Source organism: Crocodylus porosus, unplaced genomic scaffold, assembly GCF_001723895.1.
Source record: "Crocodylus porosus isolate Cpor-Errol unplaced genomic scaffold, CroPor_comp1, whole genome shotgun sequence".
In the NCBI taxonomy this organism is placed as follows: domain Eukaryota; kingdom Metazoa; phylum Chordata; order Crocodylia; family Crocodylidae; genus Crocodylus; species Crocodylus porosus.
This window is the reverse complement of record NW_017728951.1, coordinates 17,394,423-17,414,838: the sequence shown is the minus strand read 5'-3', so window position 1 is coordinate 17,414,838 and position 20,416 is coordinate 17,394,423. Positions and strand designations below refer to the sequence as shown.

Here is a 20,416-nt window from a genome sequence, read left to right as displayed (position 1 = left end):
CAGGTGAAGCAGGTTTGATGAGAAAAGTATTCCCAAATACTAAGCCAAAGGAGCGTAAATCTTGATATAGCCAATTATGGTCAACCAAGCTACCTATTTCACTAGCGTGACAAACTACACGGAACAGAAATCCCTTGCTCAAGTCATGTAGGCTTAATTTGCTTTCATCCTCCCAAATCTTGTCTTTGAGCAAGGTGTTTTGGGAGCAAGAGAGTTGAGCTGCCCAGACAGGCACCTTTAGGATTAAAAGTTGCTGATTCTTTGGGTGTTGCACAGCGACTGTTCTGGCTTTTTCCCAGGCTCCTGAAATTCTTGTTCCTTGCTCTCTAGGTTATTTTTTTTTCTTTAGGAAGTTGTTTCCCCTTTGTCCTCAGCAGTTCCATTTCTTTTGCCTCCTCGTCCTGCTGATTTAGAGATGAACCCTGGATTCCACTCTCCCAAGGAGCAATTACTAATATCAAAAGCCGTCTACATGTTTATGACATGTTCAAGAATTGAGTTAATTACAGAAGAACTAATCCAGAATTAATCACAGGACCTACACAAACCACCACAAGAATCTTCCATGGAAATAACTTTTTCAAATAAATGCAACTTGAGGGGACACAACAATTTGGCTTTGGTTAAAATCTGGTTTAGCAAAGAAAGAGGGGTCCTTTCAAAACAACCAAAACGACTGATTTTAGGTTCATAAAAATATATTTTTCTGAGACTGAGACCTTAGACCGTTGGTCAAATTTCAACCTAGAGTTAACAATCAGGAATGAAAACCCTTGACATTCAGAGATCCATATTGGAAATATCACTCTAAGAAACTTTTCTGGAGAGGTGCTACATGACAGCACTGACTTACACTGGTTGAATTAGCAGGTGAAGCCATGCAGTAGAATTGGTCACCTGAGCCCATGCTGACATTGCAAGACTTACATAAGTATCATTGGCAAAAAACTCAAGTGCATATAAATCTTTCCCCATTAAACAAACAGGTCTTTTCAGCAGAAGGAAGAAAGCTTTGCTATCAATTTTTAGTGATGATTATATGCTATATAGCTCATAAATTTTCTATTGGTTTCCCTTCCCCACAGGCAAATTTGTAATAGGTTTGAAGAGCAGTCAAACATACTGGATATGCGAATGCATACGTAAAGCTGACAGTGTGCATCTCTTCACCAAATACTGGTTTAACCTTTCTGCCCTCAAGAATAAGGAGGGGATGGCCAAATTATATCTATAAAGGAAATATTGGCCAAATGTTATGTTACATATATAGTAGGGATCTCAAATGATTAAAACATTTGATCTTGATTAGTTGTGTGATTAAAAGAATTAGTTGCAATTAATTGTGATTTTGATCACATAGCTAAAAACTCAAAATTATGGAAAATTATGCAGGCAATTTGTATGGCTGACAGGTGTGAGAGAGAGAGTAAGAGAGAGAGAGCGAGAGAGAGAGGAATTTTTGAAGGTGTGTGTGAGGTTTGGAGCCCAGGAAGACGGGTTGCCCTCAGAGGGGTCTGGAGCCCTGGGAAGGGGGACCCTGCATGCCCTGGCAGGATGCTCAATCTGAGCAGGGTCTTTGCATAGCTGCCCCGGGCTCAGGGAATACACACACCTGAGCATGGTCCCAACGGCGCTGGGCTCACCCCGCTCTCGCCTCAGCAGCGGTGCCTGCGGGCAGCTTACTTGCTCAGTGGGTCCCAGGCGGTTCTGAGCCACCCCAGGCCCAAGGATGCCAGGTAACCCACCATGGCCAGGTGCCGCCTTCCCTGAACCTCCAGCACTGCCAGCCCAGCTGTTTAGAGCCCTGGATGGGGGTTGTGGGTAGGTGGGTATGTCCCCACCCCACCTTCCTGCTGCAGTCACATGGAGCCCACGCCCGGGCTGCCCTGTGGCTCCTCTGCACTGTCACCGCTGCTGGGTGGCCCGGAGGTGGCGGTGATGGCAGCGGAACAGGGAAGCTCAGGCTCCAAAACTATGTGCATGATAAACGCTTTAAAAAAATTAAGGCTTTGATTTGTTCTTGCATTAATTACATGTGTTAATGGAAATTAATTGACAGCCCTAAAATATAGTTTAAATAATTTACCCATTCTAGGATTTTGTTAGTTTTAAGGTTAACATCTAAGGTTCCCCACGTTGGCCCCGATCTTCCCTCACTTGCTGACTTCTACAGCAAATGCACAGATGGACTGGAAGACAGAACTGGCTTCTCTCTTGGTTTGAAAAATGAAGCAAAAATAAAAACCATGTCATTCAGAAAGGTTCTTGAAAGAATCCTAACAGACTGCTTTGGACCTGAAGGTTAAGGACCTGCTTGCAGTAGCTGTGACTTGGGGGCAGAACCTCTGGTAGCTTCATTTTCTGCTTGGGCCCCACTAAATATAATTGGAATGGGGGCTGCTCAGGCCTTTGCAGGAAAAAATAATCAACCCTAGTCTCAGGTTTCCCCTTCTGTGTAACAACAATAACACCTGGATGAGGGCTGCTGGAGCTCTGGAGGGGTTATATGTTATATAAAGGGGACTGTTGTTATCCATAGAGCGCTGCTGACTGTCTAAGGAGAAAGGCTTGAACTGACAATGATGCATCCTCTCACAACTCTCAACAAAGGCAATTTCCATCAGTCGAGTCAAGTACAATGCCTTATAGGGAATCTTTTCCTGTCTGTGCACACACATGTATGGGATGCTGTCAGTGACAGTACAGGCTGCTAGACATAGAGCACACACATACCTACATAGAAAGGAACATGAACAACTCAAGAGCAATCTCACTCCATACATAAAATATCAGGTTCTTTGGCTTATCTGCGTGCCAGCAAAAAAAAAAAAAAAAAATCACTTAAATTTAGGGGTGCACCGATGAAGATTTTTTTGGCTGATATCAATGGCTGATTATTAATCAGCCATATCAGCTGATAACAAATCTGGGGGGGAGGGGAACATGCCCCCATGCCTTCCTGGGGGTGCATACAGCAGCAGGGAGCCACCCCCCTCCCCACCCTGCTGCACCCTCTGGACAAGCTGCCTATGACTCTGCCACATTCCCGGGGTTGAATTTATGGCCCCAGCTGGGCAGCGCTTGCCCCATCCCCATTCCTTTCCTCACCATACGGGCCTTGATCTGCCCCCCATCCCCCTCCCCCCCGCCCCCCCCCCCCCCCAGACTTACCAGTGGGACGCTGCTCTCCAAGCTGCCAGGTTACACTCCTGGCCCCATGTATGCTGCAGTTGTGCACATGCATACAGCATTTATTGGAGTCCTTACTGGCTAGACTGGCCAAAAAAACCCAATTGCCAATAATGTTAATTTTCCTTTTATTGGTGCTGATCCGGTATGGACCAATATATTGGTGCACCTCTAGTTAAATTTTAAAACTGCCAACCACTTTCATTACAACACTGTATAAATCTCCATTAGCTGATTACATTATGTGGATCAGTGATGCCAATTTTCAACTGCTGAGGCACCTATGTTGCTTTCAAAGCTTTTGCATGATTATAGCCTGGCCTCTACTACCCCCATAATGGAGAAATGAGAGGCCTCTACTATCCTATGGAATTATAAAGGTCACAGAAGAGGGCCTCTCACAGCACACACAACCTATGGCAACTTATTGGACTCTTCCACAATTGAACAATTTCCCCCAAACTTCAAGCAATTAGTTTTTGTGCTTCTTGACCTTGTCCCGAGGGGTAGGAAATCACAGAAAGACTTGCTATTTAAATCTCACAAAATATTGAGCTGCTCTCAGAACCACTTCCAAATTGCCCAAAAGCCTCCAGGGGCCTTCAGAGGTCCAGGATGAAATGCAACTCATGGATGCCACCAGAAGGCATAGGCACATGGCCCAGGAATACAGAACAAAGCAACTTTTTCCCATGTGTAGTACAAAAGCAGGTGTATCAGAGCCGACATAACATGATCCCAAAGAAAACCCTCCCTAAACAGTGCCTTTGATTCACTCTAACCTAGCAGTTACCTCACTAAGAAAATCAAGTACCTGGATTTCAGAGCTCCTCCATTCTTTCTTTCTTTGACTCCCACAAGGCAAACTTTCATCTTGCAAGTACTCTCAAACCTCCAATCTGATTAAATAGATGTTTTCCTCTTTGAATTCAGAGAGCTTAAAGTTTCCTATTGCTCATGGCTTCACTTCTGTCCTCCATTCCAAAACAACAGTGAATGGAAGCCAAAAAATGTACAATAACAGGAGTCCACCAGGACTTTCCCTTTGCCAAGCAGTCTGGTGGAGAGCACACTAATTACCAACAGACATTTTCTGTTGGCCAGAAAACATGATTAAATGCATTTTTGATGTATTACAGTTGTACAGCTGCGCTCAGTCCTCCTATTCCGATACATCTCTGCGATCACCTGGCAAACAGTAATGAAATGTGTAGGAAGATTTACCTTGATGCCACTATTTAAACATCACTCAAAATAATGCCATGTGCGTTTGACAAAGTGTTTGCCCTGCTTGTGCTGCGAAGGCTGATTTAGGTTTGACTACTGAAACGAATCAAATATTCAGTTCTACCATGACTCCAGTTATGATAACCTGTTTTTGTAACAAGCATCCTTCTAGGGTACTTTTTAATGGCTCCCAGTCCTGTAAAAGAATGCTTTGAATTGTGAAGCACAAATCTGCAACAGTCTCCTGTCTTGCGCTAAAGTTTTATCTGGACAATCGTGCAGAGGTTACAGAACTCTGATTCCTGTGTGGAACTCAACACAAAACCAAGTTCAATTGTTTTTTATATCTGCACTGCTCGGCTGATCCCCCAGGGCAGGTGCTGATACCATATGCAATAGGGGAACTAGGACTTGCCTCTAACAACATCCTGTCCTGAACTTTCCACTGAAGTTTTCCCAAGCACTTATCTAGCAAGCAGGTCACTAAAGACATCCATCCTCAGACAGGGCTATACTCACAGTTCCTTTGCTTGCCAAGAGCTTCAGTCTGCAGGAAGCAGCAAGTGGACACAATTTAAACCCCAAGAAAAGAAATCTAAATCTCTGCCTCTGTGCAATCAGACTTGGAAGCAGGACAGTAGCTTTGACACAACATCTCCTTTGACAGCAGCATCAACTCAGTTCATTTATCCTTTCCCTAAGGTGTTCCAGCAGTTACACGGCTCGAAAAGAAGTTTGACATCTCCTAGTAAACATTCAATATTAAATCTGTCTGTTCCTCTTAATTTGGTTCCCACACTGCTGATGAGAAAAACATTACTGTGGCAGGAATCTGTTTGAGCCTCATGCCCTGACTGATGCCAGCTGCAAGTCTGGGCTTTGTTACACATTACACTTCAAGAGTCTCAGATGTTGATTGGCGTTAGTGTTACCTTGAGTTCAGACTAGTTACACATTCCGGCTAAAAATCTTCTCTAACTGTCCCAGACCTGCACAGCTGTGACTTGCTGCTAGAGGACAGGCGAGCAGGGGCCTGACTAGAGACCTAGCGAGCCAGGACAGGTGTCTGTCCCTGCTCAAGGTCGGGGTGGGTTGGAAAGATGGGTTGGGGGAGGCGGGGGAAGTGTGAAGCCGGAAGGGGGAGAGTTTAATGATGGGGACTGGATAGTGAAATGGGAGAGGGAGAGGCAACGGTGGGAATGGTGGCTGGGTGGTGAAATGAAGGAAGTTAGCTACTCAAGCCGCTGAAGGACAAAATAAAAAGAAGTTAAGAAAAAATAATTAAAAAAGAAATAAAGAGTAAGCGAACTAAAGAAAGTCTGAGGTTTTAATGAACTGGGATTGGGGCTGGGTAGCCCCAACTCATGGAGACCCCAATTCCCCTCTCTACCTTGCTCCTCCCCCTCCAGCCCTCCCTCCCAGACTGGTCTGAGCCAGGTCACAACCCTGGGGATGGAAAGAGGAGTTGGCTTGGTGCCAGTACCATCCCCTGGGGTGTGGGTGGAAAGTTTGTCCACACAGAAGAGGAGGGTGGGGGAAGGAGGCACTGTATCCTGGGATATTGGAGGACTGAAACTTGAGCTTCTTATCTCTGGAGAGTGGCCACACACTCCTGGAACACAAGCTGGGCAACACAGATCTGAGATAAACCCGACCTGGAGTGGCATAACGTTAAGGCGCCCATACGGTGCTTTATCTCAGATGGGCACAGTTTACACATTTTAACGCATGGACAATCCAGAGGTTAAGAGGTCCCTGAGCCGCATAACATTAATGTGGAACAAAGCCCCCTGAGTCTTAGACGGGGACTCTTCTGCCTTGTAATTTACCCATTTGATATAGAGAACGTTCTGCTCCAGGGATCTGAGTCTCAAGCTCAGTCGGGAAAGCAAAGCATGGTGTAGCTCTGATTTAGGATGACAACATGCAGTTCTTATCACAGAAGTCACTGGAAAGGCTATTCCCTGTTTTACCGGGGTACCATATGGAAGCCAAGCCTGCAGCTGCTGTGCCGCTATGAACACTTTCACAGCTATTTCATGCCAAGATCCTGATTACTGTACAGAAACACTTCACAAGTGTCCCAATGTTGAGTGCCAAGGTCATCCTAATATATTCCTGAAGAGACTGATTACATTAAACCTTGCAACTAGTGTTAATTAGGACAAGACACAGCATTATTAGATCTCAGACTTGCTGCTAGTAGTGAAGGAATGCTTGGGAACCTTGAAGTTGCATCTTTCTTTTGTCAGAAAGGAATGGGTTGTGCACCGGCCTAGATCTCACCTGGAGAAACCTGTACATTGACCTCAGGGAAGCAACACTTATTTACACCAGCTAAGGATCTGGCCCTCTATTGAACTCATGTTACAGACAGCAGCTTGGTAACCCTTGCTACTGTATCATGTTGAAGGTCCCTCTCTTTTCCCTACCTTGCATAGGCAGGCAGCCACAAATATACACTTTGTATGTAGGCAAACTTCTGACACTCAGACTTTTGCCATGGTTATACTTGCATACAATGAAGATTAATCCTATTAAGAAATAGAGGTGGTTAGCTGTGTTAGCCCTATCTTTTATTGAGTAATACAAAACCTATCAAAGGCAATGCTAGTATGCTGGATGTGTGATTGTTTTGAAGAGGATAAATACATAGGTAGGAGTTACAGGATTGACTTGGTCTCATCACTTTCATACTCAATGTAAAGGTGCCCTTCATTCTCCTCCCGTTTTCCCTTCTGGACTGCTTGGATTGACTGAACCTGGAAGGGTACTAAATGCCTGGGGCCAGATGCTATATCCTGTACCAGGCACATTTAACGCACTGAAGTCACAGTCATAGAAAAGTAGGGTTGGAAGGGACCTCAGGAGGTCATCTAGACCAACCCCCTGCTCAAAGCAGGAGCATCGCCAACCAGATCATCCCAGCCAGGGCTTTGTTGAGTCAGGCCTTAAAAACCTCCAAGGAGTGTGACTATTCCACACTGCTCAAGCAATTAAGGCAAGTACAAAAGACAGGTCGGTTCTCCTCTTCCTTGCTGCTACTTTGGGACTCAGTCTTAAGAGGAAAATGGAGGTTTGTGGATGCATTAATGGGCTTTCAGGACTTGAACAGAGAGGAACAGAATTGTACTTGGGTCCCTAGGTCTATTTAGATGTGTAATAATAGAATAATAGGAATAGAACCATAAAATCTGGCCCTGGCATCTGTTTCTATCAGAGATTCAAGGGTCTTAATTCTGCTTTCAGCATCTGCTGCCAGTGATATGCAAAACAGGAGAACATCTAGGGCAGTGCTTCCCAAACTTTTCTTCGGCATGACCCCACTTATGGCCCCATTTCCTCAGCATGGCCCCTCACTCCCAACCCACAACCCCCACTCCCACAATCCCTTCCACTGCTGTTGTGACCCCATTTGGGCTCGTGACCCACAGTTTGGGAATCACTGATCTAGGCCCAAGGCCAGGTCGGGGTGAAGGACAAACACTTAGATAAAATATCTATTTGTATTTGTCAGCTGTGTCCATCTGGGAGGGAATAATTGAGAAATAATAAATGGAGAATGGTATAATGTCACCTCCACAGTTATTTTGGCAAAGTTGAAATGCGCTTTGAATTATCATCTTCCTAGGCAGTCACCAGCTTCTTTCCACCAAATCTTCCATCCTAGGTAGCCATGCACACGCTTTGAAGAGTTCTGCCACATTCATCAAGAATGTTTTATATGCCTTTAGTCATGGAAGTCCTTTCAGGGAAAGGCTTTATTTGCTTGATGAACACCTTCCCCATTGCATAGCTTTGTGAATATCTGCACTGAGCTTTGTGTGCATCTGCACTGCTATTTAAATATGAACCAGAAAGAAAAGGTAGCAAATGACACTGTGGTCTTCACAGATGAGCCACCTCCCTCTGGATGAGATTACAACCACGCCAATACTCTGCCTTTACTGGATATAAATAAGGGCAGAATTCAGCCCCTTGAATCACTGCCCTTAAAAAGCTTTCCTTTCTACCAAGGTTCATGCACATTAATTTTTACTGTGAATTTCCTGACAGCAAATTCCTTGGCAAGGCCCAATACTAATTCCTTCTCTATTAAATAACAAGATGGCATGGATCCAGCTCATAAGCAGAGCTGTGAACTTTATCCATAATCTGTAACCTTTAGCCTTGTCAAATATTCCAGATCTCCCTGACTGTGAACTGCTCTACCTATTATACTTTGTTCCAGGCAGGGAGTATGGGTCATAGGTATACAATGCAGTATCAGCTACAGGACTTGAGTGAGTCTAATCAGAGATAATATTGCTATACTATTTTGGAGGTAATCAGACTCATTCAGCGATGAGGTTTACAGTAGTTTTGCCTTAGGGCCAACAGTTCGCTCTAGGCAGTCTGTCTCTCAGTTCTGACATGAAACTTAATTTCATCCCTTCCTGCTAGCAGAATGCCACTGCTGACACTTAGTGCTCCCATGCAGGACTGCTGAGCAGCAGAGTTCAGCGATCAGTCTCTTTGCCGCAAGAGGAAGAACTCCTTTCCAAACTCAGCTTCCAGCATGCCGAAAGGCAGAAAGCTAAGCAAAACCCTTGTGTTTGATTTGTGGCTGAGTGGTAGTTATGTGACTCTAGTCCAGGGACAACGTGAATGGATCATCTACTGGATGTGTGGAGTGCCAGCTCTACAACCTTCCATAACCTCACAAGCTTCACACTTTCCAAGTCACCTGCACATCCTTTTTTTGTCTGCTAACAAAACTGCCGAGTTATAATAAACGAGTGGGTTGCAAAGCAAAACACTGACAAATCTCTCCAATGAATCCCCATTGCATGAATGAAACGCTAATCGTTTTTTCCCATACCTAGATTGAACCCTCTAAGTTTCATTTCTGTATAGTCAAGCAAATTATTTTAATTGAAAATTTAAATAGGAAAATTAAAATGTGGGAAAGGTTTGTTTTACCCCACTGCAACAGCTAGGCCTCCCAACTACTGAGAATTAATTAAGGAAGCCTGAATACAGTCCTTTTTTGTCCAGTTAGAAATGCACTTCTCATCCCTTAGAATCACAGGCAGCTTCAACGTGGAGAATATTTGCTGGATTTCTTAGGAGGTAAGTAACAAAACCGCCTTAGGGTTGGAGCGCTCTTGTGTTGCAGCTGTGATGGTTGAGGAGATGCACGAGAGGCATGGGCTTTTTTGTGGTATCTTTTATTGAACCAACTACAAGAGAAGTCTAATGAGCTTTTAGGCGCGTGCTGAGCTTCTCCAGAATTTCTAAGAAAAATAGATGATAATTTGTTGAAATCCTGATTTCAAACAGAGCATAGGTCAATATCGGACCTCATTCTGACCAGCAAAATAGTTCAAGTTAATTGAATTAACTGAAGTTAATAATTAATTGAAGTCCAAGACAATTTAACAAATACACACAGAAATGCTATTATTGTTAAAACAGCAAAACAAAGCGAAAACCCATCCTTGTTAAAAGAAGCAGACATGAAACAAAAAACCCCAACATATAAATAATCGTAAAAGAGGGGAAGCTAACGGGAATGTATGTGTCAAGTTAGAAATGCAGATGACTGATCACGGCTGCTAAAGAAGTCTATGAAATAACAGTGGCAAGCACAGTGAAGCAAATAAAATCATTTTAACTATTAGGAACAACAAAAATCCTAGGTCAGGCATAGTTTTACATTTAAAAGGTAAATCCAGAAATAATGAAGCAGAAAAGGAAAAGTTGTTTATTTCTATTCTATACTTGTTGGTATTGTGGGTGGAAGAGAAAGTGAAACAAAGGAAGTAGAAGGTAGCATTTGCTGAAATAAAAATGTACAAAACAACAGGTCTGGAAAACTTGTATCAGGAATCACACAGGAGCAACCTGAGAAGCTCTCTGACAGACGTAACTGTTAATGGGCAGGCAACAATCACAGGGACCATTACTAGAAGGCTTTTCCAGTCTTTGTTGGTAAAGTTTGCAGATGACTGATGAAGTGGTAAATGAGAAAATTACTGTCAGCATGATCAAAATCACCTCGCTAAAGGGTGAGAATCCAACAAGATGCGTTTAAGAAGAGTCAGGTGTAGAGTATTGACTGAAAACTAAGAATCCCAGCTCTGTTTGCAACATAGGAGACCTTATCTTGCAGAAGACTGACTTGAAAAAGGATCTGGTGACCTTCGTAGACAGCCATCCCAACGTGACCTCACGGTCCAATGTTCTGGCCTAAAAAGGTGGGCTAATGTGATCTCTGGATATATACAAAGGGGAAGATTAAAGAGAGGTAGGAAAGTGATCTTACCCCTGTACACGGCATTGGTACGATTGCTACTAGAATATTATGTCCACCCTAGTAGATATAAAAATACTGTAGTATGCAGGAGGGCTACAAAATGATTTAGGGGCTGGAAACTACGTTTTATGAAATAAGCCTTAAGAAACGTAACCAATTTGTCTTATCAAAGAGAAGATTGAGGTGACTTGCTCGCTCTGTACAAGTATTTATACGCAGAATAGAGAGTGGAGGAAGTTTTCAATTTTGCTGGCTGTTTAAAAATTTTAAACATCTGGAAGCTGAAGTCAGATTCAACTGTGAAATGAGATGCAATTTCTGAATAGTCTGGATAATTTAAACATTGGGAAAACATAGCAGGGAGGGGTAGACCCACTATCGCCTGGAACATTTAAGATCAGATTAGATATCTTTCTGAAAGATGAACTTTAGCTTGATATATGAGGGAAAAGTCCAAGGAGAAGGTCTAGCTAGATGATCATGGCAGTCCCTTCTGGCCATAGATTCTATGGATGTCAAAGTATTTGAAAGATTGCCTCTAGAAAGCACCACTCTGAGATACGCCAACAGAGAAGCACCTTAACCTCACAGTCTAAGATGGAAACATTTCTCAGGAAGTTAGGGCCTCACGTTTATTCCGATAAGATCAAGAAAAACTTACCATGCGTATAAATCCATCATCGTCACTATGATTTTCATGGTCTATTTATTCTCCTCTGCTGACTTACTGGCAGCAATGACTTATTTAAAGTATTATTTGTTAAGATAAAGCAAAGCTAATTTTTCCAAGTTTCATACATTGCGAGTCCTCATACAGTGCACCACAAAGCACAGAATACTCACTTCTCTCTAAACTGCATCAACAGTCTGAAAAAAAGATGCAATGAATCTCACAATACTGGTATCCTACACCTATAGATCAATACCTTGCTGTATGAAGTGTCCCACTTACTTCAGTAGGACTCCTGGGAGAGGAAGTGTGCCTAAAAATGACAGCATCTGGCACAAGAAATTTTCTTATCTCAAAAAAGTAAATGAACCCCTCCCTTGGGCTGACCAGTGAAGTGAACGCACTGCTTTCTTGTGCCTAGTGAATGATGTCAGGCATCTCCCCCATCACTGAGATTCATCACTCCTTCTTCCTCTTGGCCCAAGCTGTCTGCCTACAAAAGAGTCCCTGAGAACGGTACTGTCTGCTCCAAACCTGTCCTTATGACCCAGCAGCAAAATCATCTGAATTTCCCTGCGGCGTGCAGTGCACCGGCACCATTAACAAACTGTTTCTGGCTTATTACACTTGCAACTTCCCAAGGCCTGGATCACTGCATTAGAAACTGTTGCAACTGTAGGGAGAGTACTCTCAAATTAAGATACATCATTCAGACCTAATAGTGCTCGTTATTAATATGCCACCACTTTACAGAAAGCCAAAAGTAAAGGAAATAAGCTCGTTAAGCCCACAATAGGAAGTTATTTGTTTTATTACTATTATTTTCCTCTGCATATCTTGACTTGGGCCTTGTTTCAGATTACACTGTAAACTCTTTGAAACAGGCTTTTTATATGCAGCCGTTAGAGCAAGAGGCTCTGACCCTGCACCAGGCCTTACTGCAACACAATATAAATTCCAACACAGCATGTGTTTACTTTGCTCAACTGATAGCAGTACATTAAACTTGAGGGTTTTTAAGAATTTCATAGGAAAAGACTGCTGTATTTTTATTAGCCTTATATTCATAGATGCCAGGGTTGGAAGGGACCTCAACAGATCATTGAGTCCGACCCCCTGCCTTGGCAGGAAAGAGCGCTGGGGCCAGATGACCCCGCCAGATGTCTATCCAGCCTTGTCTTAAAGACCCCCAAGGAACGGGAGAGCACCACCTCCCTTGGAAGCCCATTCCAAATTGTGGCCACCCTTACCATCAAGAAGTTTTTCCTGATGTCTAGCCTAAATCTGCTCTCTGTCAGTTTGTCACCACTGTTCCTTGTTACCCCAAGAGGCACCCTGGTGAACAGAGCATCTCCGATCCCTTGCTGCACCCCCTAATGATAAATATTGAACTGAGGCAGAAGGCAAGGCAGGGGGGTCACAAGGTTCGACAAAGCTGTTGCCTATGAAATCTCGTGTCGCTCTGAACCAGGCTCTAAGATGCCAACCTCCCTTGCCTTCTGTCTGACTTCAGACGAACGCAGCTAATGACTTCTATGTTGAATTGAATCGCCTGGTGTTTACTGCAGGTATCCATTCCTGCAAAACACAAACCCAACAAAAATCTCTTCCAAAAGGTGCAAATCATACTTACAAAGAGGTTTGGACATGCTTCCTCTCTGAAGCATTTCCCTCTTCTTTTTTTTTCCTTCTGTTTCTTTGCATTTATAAAACAAGCCCTTGCCTTTCTATAGCTCCTGAAGATAGCAATGCCCCTTTTAAAACAAATCGGCATTGGTTCTGCTCTCTTAAAAAAGTTGCTGTTCCAAACAGCAGATTTAACTCAACAGATTTATTCACTGTGTGAACAGCAAGACACACTACACTTGCTCACTTCAATGAGAAGGGTACAGTTGCACACCTTTGTACTCCTGATGAGACCACACAGCCAGAGCACCTACGAAAACCAGTGTCCAGCTCACTCCTTCTTTTGCAGTATTAGTGGCATTAAGTTTCCATCTGCCACACCTGTCCAAGCTCACAGCAGAGAATGGGGCCACAAAGGTGTCAAGGGGGGCATCACTGAAGAAAGGCGCTCTACAGTGTCACTTTACTTCGTCTGCATAGCACTTATTATTACATCTCAGAAGGAAGGAAAAAAAACCTTGGCTTGCTCAGCTTCTCACATCTGACTGGTTTTGCAAAAATGGCAGTTATTAACTCACTTAAGACTCAATAAATACCGACTGTCACAACATTTACTTTTTACATTGCAACCAGCACTCAAAATCTCACATCACCCTACAAAGTGGGTAAACATTAGTCCCGTCTTGTCGATGCAGCAGCCAAAGCAGTAGGTGGTCATAACCCTGGGGAAGATGCTGAAAGAGTGTCTGTAGCAAAGCCAGAAACCAACTATTGTGACTCCCAGCTCCGCGGCTTAATCACCACATAATCCTCTTCTTTGGGCAATGAGGGTTTCTTCAAACACTCCCACTAACACTGAATGATTGGAGCTTGATTTTCTTGCCCTTCTGGCCTGACATCCTTTGACCCATATTTGTAAGGTGGCTTCAACAGGAGACATGCAAGCTTTAACACATGCTTTGACATGATCAGACAAGCTTGCATTCATTCTGCAGGGAGTGCCCAAACAAGTGCAAAGATATCAAAATTGCAGTGCAAAAGGGATAAGGAAGAAACTAAACAGGAGGGCAGGGACTGTGCACAGCAACGTACAAGGACAATAATAAGATGTAAATCAAAAAGGCAGACTGTAAGAAGCAAAGTGTAAATAAAACCATCCATCCAACATACACTGGGAAGATCGTAAAGCACACTCTGAACTTAGAGCACATTTTAATCCCTTGGGAATGCCATTCTGGGGACACTGGGTGCATCTACATGTGACGCTTTGTTGCAGTAGCGTTGCACTGCAGTGACAGCGCTGGCAGGCACAAGCCATGATGCTGATGCTATGCTGCCACAGCAATAAGCTACCTCGCTATCGTGCATCAGTATGGTGACGTAGCTGCTAAAACAACCGTGCGTTGCCGGGACAGCGCAGTAATGGCTGTTTCTGCACTGTCATTTAGTACTTCCTAAAGCAAGTCCCGGTGTGGTAACAACTGCACAATGGGGGGCATGTGTAGATGTGCCCACTGATTCCTCTATTAGGTCTTTATTCTAACCATTATGTGCCTATGACGCTTTTCAAAATGAGAAGCATAGAGAGGGCAGATTTCTATGCCCCAGACATTTTTCTCAACCCCAGTGCTACAGGTAAGTAAATATGAAATTGGGCGTCACAATATCCAGGACACTTTCTCAGGAGTCCTGTATTCGTAATGCCAGTTGGACTGCTCACGTTATACTCAGTTCAAAATGCAAATATCAGACAGTGCAGAACGATCATCATTTAACCTAGCGAACAGGGACTGCAGAGAAGCAGCTAATTCTTTTCAAACAGAATAACTTAGGATTGTCTACTGGAAAATTTCTGTCAGACTCGTACTTGAAGAGTGCAGTTTCCCCCCCTACCTCTTGTCAGCTTCCTCACCTCTGATATACAAAGCATCCAATTAAGGAGACAGTACAATGCAAACAGCCCCCTGAATCCTGCCCTGCAGGAACGTCACCTGAGAATACCTCCAAGACGCACAGAAATGTTATTCCCTACCTTGTCTCCTTCAGCTTCATATGAAATCAGTGGTTCTCTTTAATCAGGGGACAATGATCAGATTATCAGACTAGGGCATCCAATTCTCCAGGGAGGAGTGGGATAGGTAAGGTGAGCAGGAAGCAAGAGGGGACATCTGGCACTACTATTTTCTAACCCTCAATCTGCACAGCAAATACATAGCCTACAAAGTTACTGCTTCTTGATTATATATGAAGCAGATTAAGGATACCATTGAAACAACACAAGGTTTCATTGGTTTAATCACGGTCAGAAGACTGAGTTGCTCAGTCCAGATGCTGTTAATCTAAGAGGCCACAGCTCGGCCTGCATGCACATTCAACTTCTCCCACTCTCCCTCGCGTACTTGTGAAAATCCAGTTCCTCAGAGCGTAGGTCATTCACAAATGATCTATGATGCTCAGCTCAGGGACCTCTGTAAACATCCGAACCTAGGCTGAGAGAGAACTTGGATGGATATAAGCGTAGGTGTGTGCCTCTTTCGGTGAACAGGTGCACTGCTAACTATGTATTATCTTTCTACAAGGGAAAAGGCTTATTATAATTTCCTGTCCCCCCGACGTCTGCCCACAACAATGCTGAGATCTTCTAACGGCCTTCTAAGGTGTCATTTAAATCCTGCCCTGTCTTCTCCAGGTGGCCATTTCACATACTTAATTGGCCATACAATACCAACGTGTGTCAGATTTGTTCATTTGGGAAGATCCTGTGCAGAAAGTCATACCAGGTGTCAACCCTGTGGGCTTCAAATCCTCTCCAGAGACTCCAAATTTGTCTGTTTGCCAGGAAATGATGTCGACAGCCCAGACAGCAAACTGAGCCCTGTTCATGTCCTGTTCATTAAGCAGCTCGTCAAGGCTTGGAACTCATTAGGATGCGCATGTGACAATTAGAGACGTGCACCTATGGGCTATACTCCCTTTCTCAAGTCTGTGGTCACATCTCAAATGCCAAAAGGGTCGATGCATCCTGCCTGGTGCACACTTTTTCACCCGCACCATTTATTGCGTTCAACCCTGCTCCCCTTGAAGCCAACAGCAAACTCCCAATGACCCAGCAGCAGGCTCTGTAAATGAAAGGTCTGGACCTCGATGCCATTTATACGTAAATGTGTTATCACAAAATGGATTTTCCCCGTTACCGTTGTCACCTATGCTCACCAAGCTGCCGAGAAGAATCTGCTCTGCCGCTGAGAATCAAACCCCACCCACTTGTATGTACCCAAGCCCAGCAATTAGTCAGTGCACACAGCATAAAAGGATCCTGTGCACACATCCATGGGTAGGACAGTTTAAATGCAGTGGTAGGGAATGCGTTTAGGACACCTCTAAGCCTTCATAGACACCCTCTTTACTGGACTTACCGAATGGACAAGCACCTGGCTGGGGTCATCTGACCCCAGCACTCTTTCCTGCCCAGGGCAGGGGGTCAGACTCGATGGTCTAGTGAGGTCCCTTCCAACCTTAACATCTATGAATCTATGAATTGCTGGGCTTGGCCTCTTGCTGAGCAAGGGAGCGGTATATAAATGGCTTCTGTGACTTAACTCTGTTGCATCACAATCACACCAGGAAAATCTGGCACCGAGACAAAGCTCATTTTCATTGTCAGAGCTTTGGGGCACTGATTGCAGTTTATCTTTACACTGACTTGGCCATGACTGTTAGTACTACCATAAAACATAGTTTAAATAAATAATGATAATGGCACTCAAAAGCTGGAGGAACAGGGCTGTGGAACTGAACTTCAAATAGAGATGTAATGCTGTGCTTCCCTGAACTTGGACCATGCCAAAAGGAAGCCAAATCAAACTGAACTGCAAGAGTGAACCAATGGGCTAACTTCTGAGGTCAAGAAGAAAACAATTAAAGCAACCCCTGGACATTGCAGTAATTGTTCCACTAATAAGGTGGTGCACTTATCCTGTGCACCTTCAGGGTATAAATGATTAGCAGTTGTATTTTTTCTATACGTGCTTCTGGCATATTAACAGAAGCTATGCTTCAACGATGGCTGCTGTCCATCTCACCAGGGCAAGAAGCAGTTTACTGGGCCCAGTGTAAAAGCATTTTCTGCAGTACCCCTCTGTTACGCTTTGGGCATGTTGGGTAAGTTGTGACTCTGAAACTATGCCCAGGAATTTTCAGAACACATTAGAAACTTTAAAAAAAAAATCCCAAGGGAACACATGACTAAAAATGATACTTAAAACCAAAAAGCGCTGCCCCAGACAGTTTGGGAAGTGCTTCTGGCTGGCAGCAGGGTCCTGAGAAGGTCATCCATGTAGGTAAGCGGTGTATTAGTCGATGCCTGCAAGATCCCACAAGCCTTTGTGTGGCAATAATAATGTTTGAATGGGTTATTTTACATCGACTTGTCACAACCTGTTTTTCTTACTCAGCATCCCCTACATCCTCTTAACATTCCTCCCTGCAGCGCGGGAATGAAAGCAGGCTGCAGGTTGGTCCGTAAATCTTTGCTGAGTGAGAGTTGCACCCTCTTGTTGAAGCTGCCATGGCAACCACACTTTTGCTGGGGCACTGCCAACTTTACGTACAGTCTTTTTCCATAATCGTAAATCTGACTTTTTGCAGGGGTTAGACCTCGCTTTTGTCTAACTCCTGCCTTTGCTTTAAAAAAAAAAAAAAAGGATCTCTTTAACTTTTATGCAAAACTAGCTGCTTGGGTAGGAAAGTTTTTCCACATCAAGAAGCTTTACTTATCACTCCAGGATGCTGGAGCCCTGATTAAAAAATACTAGAGTAGACCACAGTATCGATCCCAGATGCTGCCGTAGTCCATGTATGTAGTCGTGTACGCGATCAGGACAAACCGTTTTCAGAACAAACAGTTCAAATCGAAGCCACTTTCTGCCACCCCCACATGCTATCTAGCTAGCCTGACAGAGGCATTCACCCATGTCCGCGTGTTATTATTACACTTTTCATTTCCTTCTTTTCATGCAAATGTTGATCATTTGTTAAAAAAATGGAGCATTTTTAATGTTAACTTCAGCTAGAGACGATGAAACTTTCCAAGGGATACCTAGGCTATCTAGTAGGGCAAATGTGCAGAAATAAATCACAGAGTGACATATTATTTTAAGAATTAGACAAGATGAATAGTGTGTCAAGATTTCAAGCACAAAGTAGCAACCAGAAACCACACAAACTCCATCTGACTCATGCTGGTTTCTGACACTCTCCATAAGATATGTAGACATAAAACTTCATTAATTACTTGCCCTTCTTCCAAAGAACAGAATGACCCAGCGCCTCGAAATAAATCTCTCCGCTGCACACAATGAAGGGAATAAACGTCCTAATATCTGACTCTGTCATCACTGGCCTTTGCGGGGGGGATAAAACGTTCAGCCACATTACAAAGATGCAGAGTCTCCCCACAAGGTGATTTCCCCATTTTATCTTGCAGGAAATTTTTGCAAGGAGAGGGTTTTACCTTCTGTAAAGGCTTCTTCAGGCTAATTTCCAGTCCTCCTCAGCCTGGCGAACGCTCCACTTGTGACATTTCAGAGCAGTCTGAAAAATGACCTGCAGACACCCACAAGTCTGCAGCTCCTGTTTGCACTGAGCCAGCCCTCGCAGCTTCCTATTATATAAGCTTGTTTCTGACCAAAACACAGCCCCCACCCCCAACCTCCACTGGCTGTTCAGTGTATCCACCCAAAAAGAGCCACCAGGCTTTTCTGCCTGTGCAGGAAACTCGTTCTAGCAGTCGCCGGGCCAGTCCATTCTGAAAAAGGGAAAAGGGGAGGGGGGAGGATTATGACCCAGGTGGGGACAGTACCATTTTTTAGCATTCAAGTGCAATCATTCGATGAAAGAGCCACTCAGAGCACTTCCGCCTCGGGGAGAGGGGTTGGTTCAGCCTGGGAACAGTATATCTCGTCTGTGAAGGGGACTAAATACTTCTGCTGGGGCTTTTGAGCAATTTAGGTGTCACTCCTGTGGGCTACTTGACTCTGGGCTGCAAAGGGTCGATTACTGTACACTGAAATGTGCCTGCAGGCACATTTGGGTTAATAGAGAAAAAGCAAAGATGACACCTCTCAAACGGGCATGTGCATCTTGGTACCTGTATGTTCTGCTTAAAGTCACGTCCCTTGAATTATCTAGCATAGCGGTTCTCAACCTTTTTTGTACCAGGTCCCATTTGTAAACATCGATTGCCAGGCCCAACCCAGCACCCCTCACTCCCAGTGTGGGGGGCGAAGGGGGCAAGCATCCCTTTGCAAGCTGGAACTTGGCCAGCCTGCAAAGGAAAAGCCACGATTTCCCATGTTTTGATCTTTAAAGGAGAATCCATTTTTAACGTTTGTTAATCCATTTTTAAAGTCTGTTCGCAACCTGTCCATATATCCTTGCGACCCACTTTTGGGTCATGACCCACAGGTTGAGAAATGCTGATGCAGGATGATTATGCAGTTTATGCAGGGCCCCGGTGCCCATAGACATGTGTGAACCATAATCAGACAATTTCTAGTCCGTTTTACTCATCTCTATAATAAAGATGGTAGCATTAGAGCAAGCAGTGATTGCTGTGTGCTTCTGTAGGTCTTCCAGCATTTGCCAGGATGGTTTATGCTGTGTGTTCACAACCCCTGTCCCCCCACCCCCAACTTACCAGAACAGTGATAAACTAAACGCAAACAAAGCAAAGCACAGAATTAACAAGATACGTCAGGGCTGCACTGCTCTTTGTTACCCCTTTGCCTTGTGTTTTTTTGTTGCCTATTCAGGCTGCAGGCAGGGGTGGACCCAGGGGGGGTGCAGTGGTACGGTGCCACACCCCCTCGTGCTGCTGTTGTAGTCTCTGGCTGACCCATGCACACTGGAAACCCCAGAGCTACTCCTGCCCCACTCTAGCCATGGACTGCAGGTATGCAGGGTGCCAGGCTCAGCAGGGGACAGCAGCAGCAAGGGGGCTGACTCTTTCTGCACCTCTTCCCTGTCAACCCCATGCCTCCCGATATCCCCCGCACTGGCCAGAAGCAGCTGCTAGGAGGAGGAACGTGCCTGTGTGCCCCCCCCCACAACACACACACACACACTGTTACTGTCCTTAGCTGACTTGGGGGGCAGGGGAAGGTCACGGAGCTGGGCTGTGCAGGGAGCAGCTGTGTGGAGCATCGGGTTCAGCTGGGGATGGCAACGGCGGCATGCAGGTTCCCCCTTCCAGCCCCTGCTCCCAGCCACCAGGGAACACGGGAAGGGGGGCAAAGGAGGTTGGGCAGAGCACAGGCACTGGAAGGAAGAAACCCACCCACCGCCACCATTTTTTTGAGCTGAATCTGACATCCCATACTGCAGCTCCCCGCAAGCCCCAGCTGGAG

The 20,416-nt window shown here is 44.6% G+C and overlaps 1 protein-coding gene and 1 long non-coding RNA gene across 18 annotated transcripts in view; both read right to left on the bottom strand.

Annotated features, from left to right (window-relative positions):
• Positions 1-20,416, bottom strand: part of ABLIM1 (actin binding LIM protein 1) — a 182,923-nt gene that overhangs the window by 77,352 nt on the left and 85,155 nt on the right. The gene's annotated exons all lie outside the window — the stretch shown is intronic.
• LOC109323959 lies at positions 14,615-19,123 on the bottom strand. The gene is made up of 2 exons (XR_002104801.1): positions 18,523-19,123; positions 14,615-16,129 (listed from the first exon to the last, which is right to left on the bottom strand). It is a non-coding gene; the product is annotated as an uncharacterized LOC109323959 (long non-coding RNA).